We start from the raw sequence: 24,005 nt of genomic DNA, 5'->3' as shown, positions 1-24,005 counted from the left end.
AATAAAATAAAAGTGCCATGCAAATACAGATGAATCATGTGAACTTTTTATTGTCTAACACCTATTATAGAATAATAATAAATACTTGTATTTTTAGAATGATTTTTCTCTAAGGAATTCAAAGATTTTTTTAGACATAGTTTCAATATGCATATTTTACAATTACAATAAAACATAAAGGAAAAAGAAAACATGTACAGTTTGAAAGAATAATTTTATTTATTCATCATCTCTTTAACAAGAAAATTGTATTTTGCAACAAAAATGTTGCATATTATAGAAATGATTTTACATGTGATGGAATGTTACCTAAAGCAGCATCTGTATAACCAATTGTGACACAATTGGTGACACACTTTAATTGGTTGTTTAACTGAATTTAACAATCTCCATTTTCCACTCTAGTTTTCCAATCCATTACCTTCCTAGATGTCTTGTATCTTGAACCTGGAAAACAGCTGGTGGGTCTTCAACTTAAAAAATTAAAATGACCCTTTTACTCGCTACTATCTTCCCTGGGCTATGCTGGGTATTAAAAAAATAAATAAAAATTAAAATAAAAAGAGCAGGCTGGTGGCTCAGGCGGTTGGGGTGCCTTGCTCCTAAAGCTGAGGTTGACAGTTCGGTTCCCACATGAGCCAGTGAGCTGCGCCCTCTACAGCTAAGACTGTGAACAACGGCTTGACCTGGAGCTGGGCTGCCTGTGGCTTCCGAGTAGTGCGTTGAATCTCCGTGAGCAGGAAACTGACTGTCTCAGCCCGGGGAGCGCAAGGCTCATAATACCAACATGGGCCAGGGAGATGCGTCCTACACAGCTAGACCGAGAACAATGGCTTGAATCGGAGTTGGGAGGGGAAAAGGGGGGGGGGAAGCCTAAGACTATTCTTTCAGGGATCATTTCTATAGTATGTTACTAGAGAGTTTTCTCTGAATGTGTAGAGCACCCGACACCGCGAAGAAGAGGCATAGCATCCTTTCCTGAGCGTGAAGCCGGCTCTTGGTATTACTTCAATAACTGCCACTTGCCATTGATGGTCATTGTTCTCTTCCACCTCGGGGAGTGAGAGAGTGAGGATGACGTCTGAGTAGTTAGAAAAAAAAAAGCCTAAAAATACTGGGGATTCAAAGGTAACTTTAACATAAATTAGACAATGATTTCTTGTGTCACACACCAATCATCACCACAATACCTGACTACTACTATTATGCCCTTGATTTTGGAATCATTAGTATTCGAGTCAGGCCTCCATTGCACTTCTAAACTTAGCGTTTGTTGTACCTGCATCCTCCAAACTATCAAAGCTGCCGCGCACATTGTTTGGCATGGCGAGGGTGAGTCAGTTTCCTACTGATTAACTGGATGCAGCAGAAGATACTTGAATCACCTTGTAGGTACCCCAGCAGTAAGAAGCCTCCGGGAGCTAGAGTTTTATTCTGAGGTAGGAAGGAGTCGGATAAGGCTAAACTGGAGCAGCTGCAAGGCTACTGACATTCCCTAGAAGAGAACCAACATCGGCCACTTCCCACACAGTGTTAACCAGTGATGCCAAGAAAGCAGTGTCCCCCATACAGAGCACCCCAACCATGTGCCCAGTTAGGTAAAAGAGTTCTACCCTTTCTCCATAGTCTTTCTCCTGATCCTAAATTTTAAAGGCTAGAATCAGAGGCAGGATAAAGAGCGAAGTAGCAAATCAATTTTCCTCCTCTTTCCCTGACACAGGTTCTAGCTGGGATGAGATAAACTGGATTAAGAGTGACTGAGATTTTAATAACTGTACATAATTGGATAGCTATGAAAATCTGTTCAGATATTCTCAGGAGATCTTCTACTCATCAGGAATATAAGATTTAATATAGTCCTAGCTGGGGCAGTGATCGGCGAAAAAAATAATTTTGTGTTCTGTCCTAGTGAGTTAAACATTTCCACGTTCTGGTTCCACAAAGTTCTTCAGAGCCTTAGATAGTAAGGCACTATTATAGTGATGGTTAGGGTTTTCATTAGTATTTGAGTTTTAAACTCAGACAGGTGCTAACTCATTATAATGACATGGCTTATGAAAGGAAAGGACATTGCACAAAACTACTGTTTGAATATAAAACTGTAAGAGCACATAGAAGTGCTTAGATAAGTAATTTCCAACCTTACAAATCGTCAAATAAATTAATAAGGGACTTCTTAGTTATTTTTTCTATTTTTTTTTATCTAAATAGTCTCCTATTGTCTAATCCACCATGAGTTAACTTTTTACTATCTGATTTTTTCCCCACTTTTTAAAAATTTATCTGTCAAATAGCTCACCTAAATAATACTCCTAAAATACTTTCCCTTTCAAGGTGACAATATTATCTATGCTTGTTCACAGATCTATCCCCAGATCCCTGCTTATAATAGATATTCATACATATCTGTTGACTATAACCTTTGCCTGTGCATTTTATATTTAATTTCAACTTATTTTATAAGTTGTAAGTATTTCATTTCCCATTAACTCACCAGGATTGGTACACAGAAATGATGCCCTTCCAGGCCAGATTGGAGAATCTAAATAAACTTTTGTTGCATCGTGGGGGTTAATATAAAATTTCTCAAGTTGGAAATGACTGCTTAAAAGAGATGGGCGATAACTGTTGCCAAAATAAAATGAATGTGTCATACAAACTCTACAATAAATGCATAGAAATGCCAGATGTCAACATGATGATGTTAGCTTTCCTCAGTTTTTATCTTGACCTGACAAAATGAGCTGTAATCTCATTCATTATTTCTTTATAGACTTTGTTATAATCAGAATAAGTATCAATATCAAGTAATACATCACCACATTACTATGCTTATCAAAGACACAAATTAGATACACTATAATTTATTCATCTTTTACTTCCAACAAGTTCTTGGAAATGCAATTCTTAATATTCACCAGAATTGGATTTTGCCCACATATCTCTCTAGTTCTAAATTTGGAGATTCTAAAGTGTTGAGAATCTCCATGAGACTTTACATCTTGATACTAAGTCCAAGCTATTTGTTTTCTACATTCAATATGACTATTATTAATGTCAATCAATGTCTATTTGACTCTTAGTCTACCTTTGTAGGGCATCCCCAATTTATACTCAGATCTAATTTGGGGAAGAATAGGAAAACATAAACCTGAGACCTTTGGAAAACCATACAACCTCTAGCTTTCATTTTAATTATAATGTACTAAATGATAATATCCGTTCTACTAAAATCAAGTAAGAAATTCTCTTGACACAAAATTGAAATATTAAACCAATCAAGATTCTAACCAGACATCATTAGCCCTGAAGGATATTTCATTTGTAGAATTATAAATTTGAAGGATGTGAAACTTGGTTAAAATGGGTTATTTCATTCAGAAAGTGATAAATAAAAATCACTGTGGAAAAAAGGGAGGCAGGGAGAATAACCCCAGAATACTTTGGAATTCTTCTGAACATTTGACTTAAATCTTACTGGCCGCTAGATGGCACCTATTATTTGATAACCCTAACACTTTATTTCTAGGGCTTAAAAATAACGGTAGCACCGAGCAAAAATCAATCCTGCCACAGACATGTAGAAATCTAAATTTAAAATGCATGTGATTTTCTGGTTGCACAAGAAATATTTAATACCTTATATTGTTCCCATGTTTTCTAACTTCCAAATAAATTGTAAGATTTAAATTTTCTTACATAAGATAGTGATTTATATCATTCTAAAATATGCTTCATTCTTTAAGCATTAGTTTTATTCTGCAAAGGCCAAAATAAGGTATCATTTCAAATAGATGTCTGAAATTAAAAAGCCAGTTGTGAACAACACTACCCTTAAAAGGTTTAGAGTAACAGACTCCTTTTCGTTCATTATTAAGCCTGCAGGAAACAGCTTTGAACAATACCTATGACAAAACCCTGTGCTGTGCACAGTAACATCTGACTATACAACTGTTTGTTTCCATAATACTTCATATGAATAAGAAATAAAAAACTATTGATTTTAATGCATATTTAATGCCTAATAAATTATCTAAGAGAATGGCAACACTCACATGGTTATAGATTTACCATCACCAATAAATCCAGAAAAACAAGATTTAGATGAAAATAGTTTTTAGGGTAAAACAAGAACACAGTTTTTGAAAGTGTCAACTGTTACAACTGAGATGCTTATCTTTTTCACATGGTTGTATATTTTCATACAGAGGGAAAATTTAGTTGCAGTATGGCCAAGGGAAGAGAGATCTCCTTTTGTCTTCAGAAACACCATTTTCTCGTGCTTTTTCATTATACTTTCTTCTATATTTCTTGTATTTTCTACTCATTCTATCTTGCTCCCTCATTTCCATTGCCATCCACTCTTCACTCTGCACACTCCCTCAAGATGCTCTCATCTATTTCCATGGCTTTGGCTAACTGCACACACACTTGTAATATATCTGTTCCCCTGTGCAGCTTTCTCTATTGAGCTCCCACTGTAATATATAATTATGGAGCATACAACCTCTATATTTGATAGATAACTCAAAACCACCATAACTAAAATTTTCATTAATATCGTCTCATAGAACTGGCTCACCCTTTTGCATGATCCACCTACTCAGCCAAACCAGAAACCGGGAATTCTTCAGAGTCCTCCCTTTCCACCATCTCATAGAGCAGTAAATTCTGTGATCCTTATCTTTTAAATATCTCCCTACATCTAATTTGCTCTTGATCCCATTCAAACTCAGTATTGCAAGTAACGTTTTCCTTTCTTGGTCGGCCACCTATCTGCCCCTCAACCCTCATTTTTGTTCTCTATTTTAGACCCTAAACTTGAGATTGAAATACAGTTCATATACTTTTTATCTCTCCTGCCTTTTCATACTGATCAGAGTTCTCTTTGCCCCTCCACTGGCTTGATTCTTAGCCCAGTGACCTGTATTCTCTTTTCAGAGTTTAACACATGATGTTTTCCCTGTTATCACCATATAGAGCTGGTTAGGGCACCAAATAAATACCTTGACACAATGGGTATCCGGGTGTCTGTTTTGTTATCAATAAAATGGGCAAATAAGACATCTGCATCATTGCATTTTTAAGAAAAATAAAATAAATAAAGTGCTTAGAAAAGTGTCTGGCAATAAATGTCAGTCATTGGTGGTGATGATGGTGGTGGTAGTAGTAACAGTGGTGTTACTGCTACTATTATCATGACTATTAAAGTGTCTTCCATATCCCAGGTTCTGAACTACGTACTAGAAATACAGGATGGACCTGTGTTATTTGCATGTTTGTCCTTCTTCTAAACACTAAGATTTTCGCAATTAGAAACTGCAACCTACTTAACTTTGAATATCAAATACCTGGCATAATCCCTGATACAGACAAGGATCCTAAATGTATTATGAAAGATTTGGGGGCATGTTAAATTCCCTTCCATCATCAGAATGGTAATTTAATCATATATAGATTATGTATTTCCATCATCAGTCCCAGGACAGAGTAGATTCTCTAATCTCAATAGATGGAGGAAGTAGGGAAAAAAAACAAACTATATTTTGCTATGAGGTGAAATGTATAGTTTAAGATTAATATACAACCACTATTTTATTACCTATGTGCATTATTCAGGTGGAGATTATGATGCAGCAGGGTCTTGCTATCATGTTATCATCTTAGCATTGATATTAAAGAAGAGTCACAGTTCTGAAATTTTTAATTTTTTTCATTTCTGACAGTAATGAATTCACTTGAATATAGTATAAGTTAAACCAGCCTTATCCCAAGTTCAACTTTTGCAGGGTATGTAGGATGCATGATGTTACATAAGTCTTCACTATATGTCAATATCTATGTTCCAAAGATATTAAAAACCATGCATTTTTGAGAAATCTGGATAGAAGATATTGGCATTGCTTTAAACCAAATGTGCTAAGATTTTCGAAAAGAATTAATGTGGAGGCTAGTTTGATGGTCCTTTTTATGTTTGTTTTCATTAATATTAGGTATAGTTTTATGGCACTTGCCTTTTATTCTTTATTTATTTTTGTATATCAACTTTGTATCCTGCAACCTTGTTATAATCACTTATTAAATTTAGGAATTTTGTTTGTTTTTGGTATACTCTGTGGAAAATTTGATATGGATAATCACGTCACTGCAAAAGAGATTTATTTCTTCCTTCTGAATCTGTATACTTTTTATTTCCTTTTCTTGTCTTTTAAAATAACCTGATAAATTTTTTGAAATAGAAATTCCTGCACCTCCATCCAGAGGTTTGTTACATGAAAGAGGTCCTAGAATCTATATTTTTATCAATTTCCCGGGTGGGTATTACAATCATCCAAGCTTGGAACCGACTGCCTAAAATGTGTATGAGTGGCTAATATGAATAAATTTTTTAGAGGAGTAAATGAAGACTGGCATGATTAATTTAATTTCAAAAAGCAGAGCTTGAGAAATGTATCTCAGTTCCTTATTTCAAATTCTATTTCTTCTTCTAATCTGAAGCCTAAGAAACATCAAATGGAAAGAGTGGGTGTCAAATATACTCATTTTGACATTTAATACATTATTTTATTATTATTACTTTTTTTTACCTTTGACTCATTTAACCCATATAACCGGCAATCTTTTTTTAAAATAATGCATTTATTTTGTCGTTTTATTATGTATTTTAAAATTATCTGAATGAACTTTTATTTTCAAATATATTGGTGGCACTAAAAGATTACACAGTAAAAATAATGAAGTAGTATTATTAAAAATGACTTAAAACTGAGTATGGATAAAATGTTTGAGTTAACTACACAACGTGGACTTGGTATGATAGTTTTTGCTGATGTTGTCATTTCTATTGTGTTTCCTTCTCCTCCTATCCAGAGTTAACTAGTAAGTAGAAAAAAATTAAAACTGAAATTATAATATATAGTATTGTATGTACAATATATAGTATTATTGATTTAAAATTATCTTACTCATAAGTTCCCTAGAGCATATACCAAACTATAATATCTCCCAATTATTATTATTCGAATTAAAATTATAATTTGGTTGAGCACAGAAGCTCAGATTGCATTTTTTACCAGAAGATTCGTATATATGAATTTATTCTAAGAAATACAAATTAAATTAGTGTGTAAAGAACACATAGAAAAATGTTTATTGTTGTATTAATATCTTATAATGCTTTCCAGCAACATGGAAATATATAGATATACTAGACAAAATAAAACCAAAATACATGAATCATAGCCAAGCTTAAAAAAAGAAAAAGAAAAAAGGACAGAATAGAAGAAAGTGACATTCCCTTTTGCCAAAATTGAAGAGTATACTCAAAACCATAGCTATGTAACTGATACCAGGACAGGGCACAGGAGTACATGACACAGATCCAGAGCACTAGGGAAAGGGTTATTAACATTCATGAAGGAATAGGAAAGTACCCTTAAGCCAGTGCAAGGAGAGTGTTTGGGATTGAATGTCCTGCAAACATCTTACTGCCTTGAAAGCTGTCACATTAACATAAAGGAGCCTTGAAAACACAGTTACAATAGCCACCGAGAGATTCAAAGTATCTTGCTAAATGCTGAATTTTAAAATAATTGAAGAAATATATGAAGAAATGGAAATTATATTAAAGTATCAGGCTAGAAAGAAGGAAAGAATAGGACAAATGAAAAATGATAAAAACCAAAAAGAACTCCTAAAAATGAAGATATTGTCAGTGATATTAAAAACACAATGGATTGATTAAACCAATTCATGATAAAATATCTGGTGATCTAAAAATAGACAAGAGCTTCTTTAATCAGTTAAGTATATCTACCAAAAATCTATAGTAAATTTAAATTGGCGATGGACAATGTAATACAATATGTCATCTACAAACTTGAGTTCACAATCAAGATCACAAGTCACAATATTTGAGAAGCACCAACAACATGAAGGATGGGATAATAAAACCAACAATCCGAATTTACACCTGAAGAAAAGGGATTAATAGAATAATCATATTGGGACTTTAAAATAACTAAAATTGATATTCCCAAAGATATAAGACAGAGTAATATTAAAAAAAGGGGACAGACTTCCGGTCAAGATGGTGGAGAACTTGCTAAATGCTGTGCTCATATCCTCCCAGGACCACATCAAAATTAAAGCTAAATTATAGAGCAACCTCCCTTGAGAGCTACCAGATTAGCTGCCATGTTGAGACTGGTAGGAAGGGTGAAGACACAAAATGGGCTGGTCCCACACACCCATGTGTGGCAGTGAAAGAAGAATCAGAGGAAGGAGGAATCTCTGGTTGATTGACAGACTCAGGAGGGATATCTTGGCTTTGTGGAATTCCCCCTGAGGAACAAGGGGTCCCAGCCCCACACTGGGGTCCCAGCTCGGGCACCAGTGCCGGAAGAGGGGTCCCCACAACATCTGGCTGTGAAAGCAGTGGGAATTCCATCTAGGTGGGACAGAGGGCTGCGTATAGACTAGATGACTTTCTTAAAAGCCTGAGCACCAACCCACTGAATCACAAATACTCACTCTAAGCACACAGCAAAGATACAGCAGCTCAAAACCCACCAGGAACACACAGGGAGGAAATGTATTGACTGTTTCATGGGGAGGGCTGGAGGGGCAGATCTTTCCTGGCAGACTCAGGCAGAGCAGAAGTGCTGATAGGCACCATTGTCCCTTGGTTGAGACCTGTCGCCACCCAGCCTGAAGGCACAAGCAGGTGCCAAATCTGAATTTCTATGAACCTGGCTAACACTGCTCACCCCCTGCTCCAGTGGTTCCCTAAGAGCCCACCCCACCCTGAACCTCTTTCAGTGGCTGTTCCTCACAAGCAGCCAGCCTTGGTCCATGCTTTCCTAACCCGTCAAATCGTCAAATATCCACACACTCCAAATAAGGATCAGCCGGCCTCATCGTGTCCTGTACAACTTGCTTAGTGGTGCAAAGCCCAGCACTCATGGCAGCCTGCTTGCCCTCCAAGACTACCACAGGCAACCACCAACCACAGATCATTTTGTAGCCCCTGCAAGGTGGTCCCTGGTGGAATACATGCAGGCAGATGAACTTTGCTTGCTCTGATCCCCTCTCAAGTGGGCCCTAGATCCAACATACTTGGGCTGCCCCCCACACTACAGCACCACCCAACCAGCTTGGCTCCACCACATGATACACCAAAAGGCAGGAGTTGACAAGCACTAGAGCCCCACTAAGTGAATCCCACTCTGTAGGATAGGCACCCCACACAACAGCTCATCAGCTATAATCATTGGCCAGTCTCACAGCCAGTCAGCCAGATGGTCAATGCCACCCACTGATGAGCCAACAACAAAAAGACTCAATTACAACAGGAAAGCACACAAAACCCACACAAGGGACATCTCTGGAGTACCCGGCTCAGATGACAAAGAAGACTGTGCCACTGTACCTTTCAGGACATCTACTACATAAGGCCAGCCTGCTAAGTCTAAGAAATGTAGAGCAGATCTGCTTAATATACAGAAAGAAACACAGGGAGGCAGCCAAAATGAGGAGACCAAGAAACATGTCCCAAATGAAAGAAACAGGACAGAACTCCAGAAAAAGAACTAAGTGAAATAGAGAAGAAATCTACTGCATACTAAGTTCAAAACACTGGTTATAAGGATGCTTAACGAACATAGGGGAAGAGTAGATGAACTCAGTAAAAACTTGAACAACAAGAGATAGGAAACTGAAAAATAAAAACCAGTGAGAAATGAAGAATATAATAATGAAATGAAGAATACATTACATGAAATCAACAGCAGATTGCATGAAGCAGAGGATAAAATCAGCGATTAGAAGACAAAGGAGTGGAAAACACTCAATTGGAATAGCAAAATAAAAAAAGTATTTAAAAAGTGAGGATAATTTAAGGGACCTTTGGGACAACATCATCAAGGGTAATAATATTCACATCACAGGATTACCAGAAGGAGAAGAGAAAGGAAGGGGTTGAAAACATATTTGAAGAAATAATAATGGAAAATGACCCTAACCTGGCAAGAAAATAAATGTGTACAAGTCCAGGGAGTGCAGAGACTCCCAAACAAGATGAACCCAAAGAGGCCCACACCAAGACACAATTAAAATGCCAAGGGTTAAAGACAAAATGATAATCTTAAATGCAGCAGAGAAAAGCAGTTAGTTACCTACAAGGGAACAGTTCCCATAAGACTGTCAGTTGATTTCTCAACAGAAACTTTGTAGGCCAGAAGGAGTTGGCACAAAATATTCAAAGTGATGAAAAACAAGGACCTACAACCAATATTTCTCTACCAGCAGACTATCATTTAGAGTGAAAGGACAGATAAAGAACTTCCCAGACAAGAAAACGCTAAAGGAGTTCATCACACCAACCCAGTATTACAAGAAATGTTAGAGGGACTTCTTTAAGTAAAAGACGAAAAAAAAAAAAAAAACATGAATAATAAAATAAGCAGCAGTAACCACATATCTACAAACAATTGTTTAAATGTAAATGGATTAAATGCTCCAGTCAAGACATAGGGTAGGTGAATGGATAACAAAACAAGACCTTTACACATACTGCCTACGAGAGTCACTTCAGATTAAAAAACACACACAGACTGAAAGGGATAGAAAAAGTATTTCATGAAAATGGAAAACAACAACAACAACAACAACAATAACAACAAAAAAAAACCTGGGGTAGCAATACTTATACCAGAGAAAATGGACTTTAAAACAAAGTCTATAACAAGAGACAAAGAAGGACCCAGCAATTCCACTTGTGGGTATTTATTGGAAGGAACCCAAAACACTACTTGGAAAGGACATGTGCATACATATGTTCACAGCAGCATTATTTATAACAGCCAAGATACGGAGGAAACCTGGGTGTTCATCAATAAATAGATGGATAAAGAAAAGATGGTATATATACACAATGAAATATTACTCAACCATAAAAAAAAAATGAAATCTTTTCATCTCTTGTGGCATGGATGGACCTGAGGGTATTGTGCTGAGTGGAGTATGTCAGACAAAGACAGATACGATGTGATTTTGCTTATATGGGGTTCGACAATTAAGTTCACGAACTCATACTAGAAAAAGTTCTATATCTCATTGCTGAATATCACTACAGTCACCTTTGAAGTACTCCCATTGGGAGCTACGCACCGACGCCAGCACCTAGTTCACCCTTCAAAGCAATTTTGGAACTCTTTTTCTGGAATAGCAATCAGAGCTGTCATCTTATTACCCTTGATGTCCTGAATGTCATCAAAGTGTCTTCCTTTCAACATTTCCTTTATCTTTGGGTAAAGAAAGAAGTAATCGGGGGCCAAGTCAGGATTCGTAGGGAGGGTGTTCCAATATAGTTATTTGTTTATTGGCTAAAAACTTCCTCACAGACAGTGCCGTGTGAGCTGGTGCATTGTCGTGCTGCAAGAGCCACAAATTATTGGTGAAAAGTTCAGGTCATGTAACTTTTTCACGCAATCTTTTCAGCACTTCCAAATAGTAAACTTGGTTAACTGTTTGTCCAGTTGGTACAAATTCATGCTGAATAATCCCTCTGATAGCAAAAAAAGGTTAGCAACATTGTTGCAACGAGTTTGCAAACTTAATTGTCAGCCTCGTATATGGAATCTAAAGAACAAATAAACAAAACAAAACAGAAACAGACTCATAGATACAGAAAACATTCTGGTGGTTGCCAGATGGGAAGGGGTTGGGGAAGGGTGGCAAAGGGGAAAGTATTAAGAAGTACAAATTTGTTGTTACACAGTAGTCATGGAGATATAGCATAAGGAATATAGTATAGCAAAAGGAATATAGTCAATAATATTGTAATGACTTTATGGTGTCAGATGGATGCTAGATTTATTAGGGTGATAGATGGGAGGTGGTGGAAGGTAGAGTGAAAAAGGTGAAGTGATTAAGAAGTACAAATTTGTAGTTACACAATAGTCATGGGGATGTAATATACAGCATAGGAAATATATTCAATAATATTGTGATAGCGTTGGATAGCATCAGATGGTTGCCAGACTGACCATGGTGTTCACTTCTTTAGGTATATAAATGTTAAATATCTGGCTTATACCCGAAATATTGTATGTTAGCTATATTTTAATAAAACTCTTTAAAATCTATGAACACTAAAATGATAATAACTGCATATTTATCAAGAATTACTTTAAATGTAAATGGATTAAATACTCCAATCAAAAGACATAGGGTGGCTGAATGGATAAGAAAACAAGACCCATACATATGCTGCCTACAAGAGACCCACTTCAGATTGAAAGACATACACAGACTGAAAGTAAAGGGATGGAGAAAGATATTTCAAATGGAAATGAAAAAAAAGGGGGGAGGGTAGCAATTTATAGCATATATAAATATAAATGACTTTAAAACAAAGGGTATAACAAGAGACAAAAAAATACCTTTAATAATCTTGTAAGCCTTGTAAACATGTATGTCAACAAGGTAGGAGCAGATAAATATAGAAAGCAAATATTGATGGACATAAAGGGAAGATCGACGGTAATACAGTAATAATATAGGGGACTTTAACACCCCATTGATATCAATGGATACATCATCCAGGCAGAAAATCAATAAGGAAACAGTAACCTAATGACACATTAGACCAGATGGATTTAATTGAGATTTTTAGAACATTTCAACCCAAAGCAGCAGAATACACATTTTTTTTCCAAGAGTACATGGGACACTTTCCAGGATAGACTACATGTTAGGCCACATGATATCAAGAAATAAATCAAAAGATACCTTGAGAAAAATGAAAATGAAAACACAATGACCTTAAATCTATGGGACACAGCCAAGGTAGTTCTAAGAGAGAAATTCATAGCAATTCAGGCCTACTTCAAGGAACAAGAAAAATCTCAAACAATCTAACCTTATATCTAAAGGAAGTGGCAAAGAATAAGAAACAAGTCACAAATGAGTAGAGAAAAAAAAATAAATAAATATCAGAGCAGAAATAATCAAAATAAAGTCTTTAAAAAACAATATAAAAGATCAATGAAAAACCAAGAGCTATTTCTTTGAAACAATAATTAAAACTTGTAAGCCTTTAACCAGACTCATCAAGAAAAAAGAAGACACAAATAAATAAAATAAAAAAATGTTAGAGAAGAAGTGACAATTGACTTCAGAAATACAAATAATTATTTTAAAAAATATTATGAACAATTACATGCCAACAAATTGGACAACCTGGAAGAGGGAGAAAATAGGTAAATAGGTAATTTCTAGAAACATACAATCTTCCAGGCTGAGTCAAGAAGAAACAAAAATCTGAACAGACCAACAACTATTAACGAAATCAAATCAGTGATCAAAAACTTCCAATAAAAGAGACCTGGACCACACAGCTTCACAGGTAAATTTTACCAAACATTCAAAAAGAAGAATAAAAACACCTCTCCTCAAACGAATAGAAAAAAATTGAAGAGGAGGAAAGTCTCCCAAGTTCATTTCACAAGGCCAGCATTACTCTGATTCAAAAACCAGACAATGACATTACAAAAAAAAAAAGAACATTATAGGCCAATCTCCCTGATAAACATAGATGTAAATATCATCAACAAAGTATTAGCAAACTGAATTCAGCAATACAATAAAAGATTATACACTATGATCAAATGGGATTTATTCCTGGGATGCATCCATTTGGTTCAGCATCCATTTATGATTAAAATCTTGCAGCAAAGTGGGAATAGAGGGAACATACCTCAACATAATAAAGGCATATATGACAAACCCATAGCTAATGTCATACTCAATGGTGAGACGCTAAAAGTGTTTCTCCTTAAGATCAGGAACAAGATAAGGATGTCCACTTTCACCACTGTTATTCAACATATATTGAAGTTCTAGCCACAGCAATCAGACAAGAGAAAGAACTAAAAGGCATCCAAATTGGAAAGGAAGAAGTAAAACTATTGTTTTTGCAGATGACATGATACTATACTATATACAGAACCCTATAGATTCCACCCAAACAAACAAACAAATAAATGAAAAACTGTTAGAACTGATAAATGAATTCAGCAAATTTGCAGGATACAAAATTAATATTCACAACTGATTGCATTTATATACCCCAATAATAAATTATTAAAAAGAGAAATTTTTTAAAAATGCCATTTAAACTGCATCAAAATCTACCTAGGAATACATTTAACCAAGGAGGTAAAAGACCTATACTCAGAAAATTACAAGACATTGAAGAAAGAAATTGAAAAAGATAAATAAATGGAAGCATATACCATGTTCATGGATAGAAAGAATTAATATCTTTAAAATATCCATACTACCCAAAGCAATTTATCAAAATATTAATGGCATTTTTCAGAATGAGAACAAATAACCTTAAAATTTATGTGGAACCACAAAAGACACTGAATAATCAAAGAATCTTCAGAAAGAACAAAGTTGGAGGTACCATGCTACCTGATATAAACTGTACTACAAGTCTATTGTTATCAAAACAATATAGTACTGGCATAAAAAATAAAAACGACACATAGATCTATGGCACATAATAGAGAGCTCAGAAAAAACCCATGCTTACGCAATCTTATAATCCATGACAAAAGGAACCAAGAACATCCCATGACGGTAAAGATATTCTTCAATAAATAGTGTTGGGAAAACTGGACACATGCAAACGAATAAAACTGGATCACTTGTTACACCACATACAAGAATAAACTCAAAATGGATTAAAGACTTAAATGCAAGATCTAAAACCATAAAACTCCTAGGAGAGAAAACATAAGCAAGTAAACTCTTTGACATTTTTCTTAGTAATTTTTGGGTTTTTTTAATGATCTCCTTGGGCAATGGAAACAGAAGGAAAAAAAATAAACAAAGGGGAGTATACTAAATTAAAAAAGAATTTGAACAGCAAAGGAAACCATCAACAAATTAAAAGACACCTACCAAATGGGAGAAGACATTCACCAATGATACATCCAATGAGAGCTCTTAAAATCCAGAATATGTAAAGAACTAATAAAAACACCCCGAAAACAAACAATTTGATTAAAAAATAGGCAGAGGATCTGAATAGACATTTCTTCAAAGAGGACATACAGCTGGCCAGTAGACATTGAAAATGTCACACTATTCATCAGGGAAATGCTAATTAAAACCACAATGAAATACCACCACCCTCTTGTCAGAACAGCTATCATCATTAAATCAACAAACAAGTGTTGGTGAGGATGTGGAGAAAAGGGAACCCTCATGTATTGGTTGTGGGACTGTAAATTGGTTCAGCCACTATGGCAAATGGTCTGGAGATTCCTCAAAAAATTAAAAATAGAACTACCTTATGACCCAGCAATTCCACTTCTGGGTTTTTACCCAAAGATATCCAAAACACTGGATTGAAAAGACATATTCATCCCTATGTCACTGCAGCATTATTTACAATAGCCAAGCTATGGATTCAACCTCAGTGTCCACTGATAGACAATTGGATAATGAAGAGGTGGTACATATATACAACAGAATATTACTCAGCCATAAAGAAGAATGGTACTTGACCATTTGCGGATAACATTGAATGACGTAGAGTATATTATCCTATGGTGATATAAGTCAAACAGAAAAGACAAATACCATATGATTTCACCTTATTTGTAGAATCTAAAAGATAATTTTTTAAATATCACATAGTGTTTTCACCACCCAGAGTCAGCTCTCCTTCTGAGACAAAATTAACAAACAAAACAGAAGTATGTCAGAAACAGAGAAGAAACTGATGGCTGCCAGATGGGAGGGGGTTGGGGGGAATGGATGAAAAAGGAGAAGGGATTAAGAAATACAATTTAGCCATTACAAAATAGTCACAGGGATGTAAATTACAGCATAGGGAATATAATCAATCATATTGTAATAACTACTTATGTATGGTCCCAGGTGGGTACTAGACTTATTGGGGGATTACTTCATAAATTATGTAAATGTCTAACCACTATGCTGTACATGTGAAAGCAATACAATAGTGAATGTCAACTGGAATTGAAAATTTAAAAAAATATATTTAAGGAACAGACACTTAAAGAAGAGAAGACAATATTATAAAAAACAAATTAGAAGTTAATATCTTTGTACTTATATTTTATGTGAAATGTTTTATATTTTAAGAAAATATTGCTTAACAAATAACAATATTTTCCTGAATTAAAGTGATAGAATATTTACTCTATTTTCTCTTTTTTACTTCTCTACTGCTTTTTCTTTTAACCAATTTCAGCTTTGCAGATTGGGAAATAAAGAAGGGAAATCATAGGCTGGTAGAAGTCATAGAAATAAAGCACAATTCCAGCTTTAGCAATGAGAAAATAAAACCAAGAGTGAGCAATTAGTCCAAGGTTACACAATCTCCTGTAGGGAACAAGGGCTGAGTAGTTGGGGGGGAAAGGAAAAAGAAAGGAAAGTAGAAAGGAATACCAATTTATCTCATTTTCACTCTACCATCTCAGACCAAATTTCCAAAACTAAAAGGGAATCATTTCTATTATTCTTAAGTAGGCTGAAGTTCAGTTGGGGGAAAGAATGCAATTTCCAACTAAGAAAGGCATGCTGATCTTTGTTAAGTGATGGTTCAATTGATTTGTTGGTTCTCAGCTCTAAGTGCCACTTACATTGCATTCAGTGACAAGTTCCCTATCACTCCTGAACTTTCCCCAGACCTGTCACATCCATTCTTCAGGGTCATTTGGCAACACCTTTGCAGTATGTATAATGTTGTACAGAGAAAATCTGAGACTGTAGAAATGTCATCATTGTTAAGTCTATCCATTAAGGACATCCTGAATCGTTCCTTTGCTTTTTCCCCTTGACAGAGGATGGTAAGAAATGATACAGTCAAAGCCATATTCATAATGAAGGCCGGCAATTTGCAACTAGACACAGAGAAATTCAGTTACACTTGAAGGCTTAGTGCCACCCCAGGGTCACAAGTGATTATGTGGTCAAAAGAAAGAGGCCAGAGCTATTTTCTAACTTATGTTCAATTCCTTTTCTCTGAGAGATAGAAGTGTCATGCTTTTGAAGTATTTTCACTTCATAACTTTTATGGGACATATTTGCATGTAAAACCAAAAACAATAACTTGTTTTCATTTTGTTTAATAATTTATTGGGTTTTTAAAAATCTATGATAGCTTTCCTGACAAATTATAAACACTCTTTTGCACTATAGTGTCAAATATGTTTAGGAATTTGGATTTTCTTAAGCCTGGCCCATCATCTTTACAGTTGTTAGAGAGTACCTTCAATTCCCAGCCTGTATGAGGATGGGAGGAAACAATGAATGAAGGCGGGAGTAATTGTGGTAATGCAAGGCATTCTTTACAAAGCCTAGAAGTTCACACTAGTGTTTGGAGACAGCCTATCTGGGTCTTTCATTTATATACATGTGATCTTGACCAACTCACTTTAATTTTCTAAGCCAAGATTCCATAATTTGCAGAGTGGGGATAAAGATAACAAGTACTACCAGCTGTATAGTAGGTCTATAGGACTAAATAAGATAATGCATTTGTAACATTTAGCAAGGTTCCTGGCTCACAGAAGGAACTTTATAAAGTTTAGATGCTACATTATCACCATCAATTATCACTATAATTGGCCTACCCCCGCGTGGTTCCTTCAGTAACAGGATTGTGGAGATACATTCTCCTGGCAGCCACGACAAGCACTGCAGAAATGTGTGCCCCTGTCTGTCCACTTGACAGCCTCATGGACTCATCTATTATTGTATGACAGTTGCTGATGACACTGGACCTTGTGGCTTTGCCAATTGCTGCAAGTGGAGCCTGACAAGGTCCTGGGCTTGCTCTCCAGCTGCTGCCAACAGCGCTCATGTTTATCTTGGCAGGCCTCCTCCAAGTCTCCACCGGGGGTGCTCTTCTCAGAGCTGCTCTCAGAGAAGTCTGGCTCTCTTGGTTTTTAAACAATGCTATATCCCACCTATTGGAGGATGTCTCCCTCCACCTTTCATAACAATGATAAATGAGATAACGCCTTTGTTAGCACATTGTTCAAAATCTGGCAAAGGAGATGGACATACGAGCAACGGGCTATAAAGCAGTAGGCTGTTTCATTTGCCGTGATCTCACTTGCTTCTCCTTTCTCTCCTGCATGATGTTTCTGTTTCTGTCTTTCCAATCCCCTGGTCACAACTGTAGGCCTGATCATAGATAGGCTCAGCTGTCCTCTTCATTCAACATGTTACTGCTAGATTAGTCTTTCCAATAAACTACTTGAAGCAAGAGATCTTCTCTCAGTTCCTCAAGAAAAGGGGCCCTTACGGAGCAAATAAAGCAGATTCTGATGTTTTTTTAAAGTAAGTAGTTGGTTTGATTATACACCCCTGGCATCTGAGAGTGCCTTTCTTACCATCCCACCCTTACCTTAGTTTTGAAACTTACGAAAGCATTAGCGACATGTGTACCTGCAGGTGCTGAATGGTGCCCCTTACTACCCTCCGGACTACCTGCTCATCTGCAAGGACTGGTCAGTGTCCAAGCAGAACTGCAGCTGCTGGGCAAACATCTCAGTCACTGACAACTGAAATTACAAGGTTCCTTTCTGTAGCAAGGCTTTTCCTCCAAACACAGAGCCTAAGACCTCGCTATTTCTACTTGTGCTGCTTATCAAGCTGCTGTCTTCTGGTTCCAAACCTCCTATTTTATACTCGGAACTGGGGTGCTAGTGCTGGGGCTCTGCAGGCACTTCTGTGCTTCATCTCCACGGTGAAGGTCCTTGGGTTCTGCCGGTAGGGGACCCAGGGAATCCTGCTAGGACAAAGGAGGAAGAAGAGCCTCGTTCCCTCCTACTTGTTTCTGTCTGGTTCCTGTTCTTCTGAGCACCATTCTGGCAATTCCTCTTCATCCTGGCAGTGGTGGTTCCTTCATGTAGAAGCAGCTGCATCTGGTTTGTAGATTTCCAGATATTTGCAATGACAGATTCACCATGATCCTCCCTCCCCTACCAGGAAACAACAATAGCAGCAGTATGACACTTCCCTGGGTCTTAGCTCATGGGGAGCCTCTTCTGTAGTCTGAGGTCATGACTCCATGGAACCCCTCTTCTAAGTTTTAATGATTTAAACCACTCCCCTTCGTCCCCTTTAGCAACTCATCCTGCAATTGCCAGCTCAGTGACATCCTAGAGTTACCCATTACCCTATAGATTACCTAGTTAACAAGTTTCTACTGAGTTAGCAACTCCTTTTTAAACATTTTTATTATTTTTCAATTACAGTTGACATACAATATTACATTAATTTCTGGTGTACAACATAGTGATAGACATTTATATAACTTATGAAGTGAACACCCTGATAAGTCTAGTACCCACTGATACCTTACATACTTATTATGACATTATTGACTATATTCCCTATGCTTTACTTTACATCCCCATGACTATTTTTATAACTGCCAATTTGTGCTTCTTAATTCCTTCCCCCTTTTCACCCATCCCCTAACCCCCTCCCAACTGGCAACTGTCAGTTTGTTTTCTGTATCTGTGAATTTTTTTTGTTGTTGTTGTTTTGATTCGATTGTTCGTTTATTCTGTCCTTTAGATTCCACATACAAATGAAATCATATGGTATTTGTTTTTCTCTCTTTGACTTATTTCACTTAGCATAATACCCTGGAAGTCCATCCATGTTGTCACAAATGGCATGATTTCATTCTTTTTATGACTGAGTAGTATTTCATTGTATGTACCGTGTTTCCCCCAAAATAAGACAGGGTCTTATATTAATTTTTGCTCCAAAAGACACATTAGGGCTTATGTTCAGGGGATGTCCTCCTGAAAAATCATGCTAGGGTTTATTTTACGGTTAGGCCTTATTTTGGGGGAAACACGGTATGTACCACATCTTCTTTATCCATTTGTCTACTGATGGACACTTAGAACGAGTTAGCAATTCTTTATATCAAATACCTCTGTTCAAACAACTAGCGTAGTTTCTATTGCCTGCTTGGACCCAGACTGTTACACTGCTATTAAGCTATCAGCCTGATGATCCTTTTTGCCTCCTCCCAATTTCTCCACAAAATGTAGAGCTGAGTGTGTGTGAGGGAGGGGTAGACGTGATAGGGAGCATGTTTGGGAGCAACTTCACTGTGCATCCAGCCATACCATGCCCAAAGACAACTCTCTGTTAGACATGAAACTGGGGACACTCCATGAGTTTGTGTGACTCTCTTCTTGTAAATTTCACCAATGAACCTGTTTTACACCTGCACCATTTCACATTTGTGGAGTCTGTTCTATCTCTGGCCTAACAAGCAGAAGCAGGTTCAGTACAGGAGTCAGAGAAAATATCCAGAAAACGTTTGATGAATGAGTAAATTAAAATCTATTAGTTGTTTTAAAGATAAAGATTAAGATGTTTAAATTTCTCAGAAGTGTTTCAGACAAGTAAAGCAGGTGTCTCATAACACCAGCTCCTTCTGAGAATCTTGATAGGACCAGTGTCAGATGCAGAGGCACCTTTTAATAGGCTCTGCACATGTACGTCAATGTGCTGGTTATTAAACTATTGTTTCTCGGTTCCAAATATACCCTTCTATACTCTCCTCTGTGATGCCAGGGTTGGTATATGCAGCAGCTCGGGAACATCTTCTCAGTATTTTGAGTCCCAGCTCTGCAAGATCCTTCCTACAAGTTTTTGGATCGGTAAACATAACATCTTTTAATTTTGTCTGCAAAACACATTCCTTCTTTGCCGGCTAGCTTCCTGTCAGGTTCTTCCAACAGAGCATACTATAGAGAAACTAGAATTCAGCAGGATAAGAGAAGGGACTTCCTTCTTCGTGTTTGCTTATCCCTATCAACATCTCCACAGAAACAGTGCCTCACACTGGCGGCTGCAGCGGGTTCTTTTCCCTCCCACACTCCTTGAAACAGACTCATGGAATCCCTCCAAAACCCTAACATGAACTGGCAGGCGTCCTTCATAAGTCTGAATCCCAGTTCCTTGGGCAACCTCCTTTATGATCTTAAGATACCGGCACCAGCTAGGCAACTCTCCCTCTTCAGAGGTCTAAACTTTAGCTCTGTAGGGTCTTTCCTCTGTGTTGCTGAGACACCATCACCAGCTGAGTAATCCACTCTTCTCAGAAGTCCAGCTCCCAGCTCTGCAGAGTACTTCTCCTGAGCTTCTGAGGTACCAGTCCAGTTGGGCAATATCTCCTCAGCATTTTGAGTCCAGGCTCTTTTGTGTTCCTTTGCTAAAACTGTAGATCCTAATAACTCATCCTCTTCCATTTTTTTGTCATGGCTGTAGCAGTGGAAACTACTTCCTGTAATTACTAGTTCTGGGTAACCTCCATATTTCCCTTCTGTATTTTTTTGTCTTCCAATACTATTTAATCAACACTCTATATTAAAATTTATGTTAAACAAACTATATTAAGTAATCTCTGTTTTCCTAGCTGGATATTGACAGATATAGTCACATTCTTGGTACTTTAGTGGAGGAAACGTTTTTCCTGTACCCTTCTAGGTTCTTTGGCTGGTCTAATAATCAAATTAACATACGACAGATATACAGGAGAAAAAAAATTATTTCATAACTATGGGAGGCCCATAAAAGTATGAGACCCAAAGGCAGTCATACAATTGAGGCTTATATACCACCCTGAGCTAAGGAATGGGATAAGGACCTGGGCCTTCAAAAAGGAGGAGGATGATTCACAAAAAGATAAGACAAGATGCTTGGCAATTAGATGTTTGCTCTGCCATACAGATCGGTCATTCAAATAAAAAGTTATCTCTGGTGATCACAGCTTTCTTTCTGGGCCAAGCCCCCTACCTAAATTCTTTTAGGTAGTCAAGGAAAATGTGAAAGTTTTTCTTGAGTCTGCTGGATCTTGATTGCTTTTAGCTCAAAATAATTCAAGTGCTAATGTGGCACATTTCAGGATGGCATATCCAGCTCCCCTTTGGTGACAAGTAATGCCACTATTATTGCCACAGCTAATTGGACAGAGGATGGATCCCAGTCCCAAAGAGATCAGGCCATAACGTCTGATTGTTTGGCTCCATATCCCAAGCCTAACCCTTGCTAGCTGTGTGACATTGGGCAAATTACTTAAGCTCTCTTTGCTTCTTTTCTTCATTTACTAAATAGTGATAATAATAATACTATCTTTATAAGGTTGTTTTGAGAATTAAATGAATTGATATAAAAATAAAATAAAATAAAATAACAGATAGATAAACAGGAGAAAAACAAACAGAAGTTTAATAACTTGTTAACTCATGTATAAATGGAAGATAACCAGGAAAACTGAGTAACTCTCCAAAAAAAAAAAAAAAACCCACGTCATCACGTTAAATACCATCTTCAGCTAAAGACAGGAGGAGATGTTGTGGAGGGATGGGGGATTGAGTTATGGGGGGTGTCAGGCAAAGCTCAGCAAACAAGGGTAACGTTGTTATGCAGACTTAAGTCCATGACTTTTGTGTTGATAAAAGTTTCTAGACATTTGGTACAGCGACGAACACACTTACAAACGGAGATGCCCCTTGTACATGTAAATGTCTCTTACAAAAGTATAACATTTACTTAGTTTTCAGAGTTTCTCCCTGTCTGCTGTTTTTAAAAAATAACCAGTTGAGAATAATTTTTATGCCAAAGAGACATGTATTGTGGTGGTCCCCTTTAATATATTATCAAAATATTTCTTTTTAAAGAATATGAGTTATAGTCAAAATCACTTGCTGAGCAGCAGTGTATGTAAAAGAAAGAGAAGGGAAGAACAGCAGAACAAAAAAGTTGAGTACATACTGTAGTCAGTGTTGTATATCCAGATTGCTTTCAGACCACGGGAACAACTGTAGCATCCTGAATGAAGACGAGATCCACTACCCTTTCTCATGTCTTTCTGCATTTTTCTGCATTATCTTCAAAGAACTTATAATCAATTATCATACAGACTGATAGCTGCTAGAGTAGAAAAATGTAGATTTGCTTGACTGACAATAATATAAACTAGGTGTCTTGTCACCAAGAAGGATTTATTTGGGAAAAATAAATGATACGGGCCAACGAGTAACCCCTCCTCCCAATGAAAAACTTTTAAGTTTTCTTTCCTATAGAAATTTTAAGTTTCCTTTCCCCCAGTTTTTTAGCTCCTACCCCTGCTTTAGATAATTACCCTAAATCTTGTGATTCATACTTGTTGATTGTAATCATTGAAGCCTGATGTTCTCTCCTGCCCATTCTGGGCCTAACTCTTGGACAATTAACAACACCTGAATGGCTGGTCGAATGGCCACAGGCTTTATAGAGCTAACAGATTTATTAATTAACATCTATTTTTCCTCATTTAGAGGCCTTGGGGATACAGAGGATACCCCAGCAAGATTGCCATTAGCAACCAAAGAAGCCAATGCTATCTTCCAGGTGGATCTCAAGACCCCTTCCTCTCATCTGAGATCAGATAGGATAAGAGTTCCATTAATCTCCCAATAGGTAGGGACATGTGGGGACAGAGCCAGGAGTGCAGTCTCCAGGCTCTCGCCCTCTTGTGGAAAGGTACTCACTCGGTTAGTAAATGGCCATCAACTGTGATTGGATGGCCATCAGCTGTGGCTAGTTGGCCGTCAACTGTAACCAGTGAGCCACTGGCCACTAATATAACTGCTGTGGCTATGCTAGCAGAAAATGGGGGCTAGCAAGAAAATGGTGGCTGAGTTAGCAAGCGTGGATTGCAGTTGGCATGGCGGATTGCAGTTAGCCGGGTGGATTGCAGCTAACAAGTATGGTTGTTTGGTTGGCAGAGAAGTGGACGGCACGTTGAAGATCATGTGGATCCTATTTCCTGTGTCTCCAACCCAGCCATCAGTGAGAATATAATGGTATGACTCCTCTATCTATGGCTCCATTGTTGTTTCTTTTTGGCCTCACCATGTCCTGCATTCTTATGTGGGGAG

General features: G+C 37.1%; 1 non-coding gene across 1 annotated transcript; it reads left to right on the top strand.

Annotated features, from left to right (window-relative positions):
• Positions 1-875: 875 nt before the first annotated feature.
• On the top strand, positions 876-1,090 carry LOC117018367 (small nucleolar RNA U3). Its single transcript, XR_004422227.1, has one exon. It is a non-coding gene; the product is annotated as a small nucleolar RNA U3 (small nucleolar RNA).
• Positions 1,091-24,005: the final 22,915 nt, after the last annotated feature.

The sequence above is a fragment of the Rhinolophus ferrumequinum genome, chromosome 26 (genome assembly GCF_004115265.2).
Source record: "Rhinolophus ferrumequinum isolate MPI-CBG mRhiFer1 chromosome 26, mRhiFer1_v1.p, whole genome shotgun sequence".
Taxonomy (NCBI): Eukaryota; Metazoa; Chordata; class Mammalia; order Chiroptera; family Rhinolophidae; genus Rhinolophus; species Rhinolophus ferrumequinum.
This window is presented reverse-complemented; position numbering and strand designations above follow the sequence as displayed.